The sequence below is a fragment of the Helobdella robusta genome (genome assembly GCF_000326865.2).
Source record: "Helobdella robusta unplaced genomic scaffold HELROscaffold_6, whole genome shotgun sequence".
In the NCBI taxonomy this organism is placed as follows: Eukaryota; Metazoa; Annelida; class Clitellata; order Rhynchobdellida; family Glossiphoniidae; genus Helobdella; species Helobdella robusta.
Window position 1 is genome coordinate 2,931,051 of NW_008705330.1, and position 921 is coordinate 2,931,971.

A 921-nucleotide genomic window follows, 5' to 3' on the forward strand; every position below is an offset into this window, starting at 1 on the left:
ACAACATCCACATTTAAAACCACACATTTACACTCGATATGTTGATGAAATTTTTGTCGCATATGATGAACAAGACATGATCGATGAACTCGTTACCATGTTTAATCATTCAAAAGTTAAATTCACGATTGAATTAGAAAAAAAAAATCATTACCGTTTCTGGATGTGCTCATTAAACATGATGAACGTAATTTCAACATCTCAGTTTATGTGAAAGAAACCAACAAAGGAATTTGTCTTAATGGATAAAGTGAATGTACGAAAGAATATAAACTGAATACTATCAAAGCCTTTGACAACCGAGCAATAACACACTCAACTACTCAAAATGACATCAATACAGAATTGAATCGCATTAAAAAATTACTTGTTAATAATGGTTATCAAATATCAGATATTAACAATGTAATTAAATTTAAATTAAGAAATATCAGTAACAACAATAATAATAACTACAACAGAGTTACCAGTAGCAATATTATCACCAACAACAATAATCTTTCTATTGATAATGATAACTCCATTGCCAACTATAACATCATTAATAACAACAACAATAACAGTAATCTTGATATTGATAACGATAACAACAATAATTTCAACAATAATCACAATAATGACTATAAAAATATTATTCATAATACTAATAATTATAACGAAAGCATTGTCAACAACAACAACGATGAAGTCAATAATAACAAAAATAATCCAGATACTAATCACAACATCATAGTCAACAACTATAGTAACCAAAACAACACCTACTACAATAACGCCAATAATAACAATAACATTGCTACCAACAGCATTCACAACAATAATAATAATGATAAAGATATTATTCTATATTACCGCAACATCATGTCCACTTCATATAAAACAGATGAAAACATTTTAAGAAAACTAATTACAACAATTCAA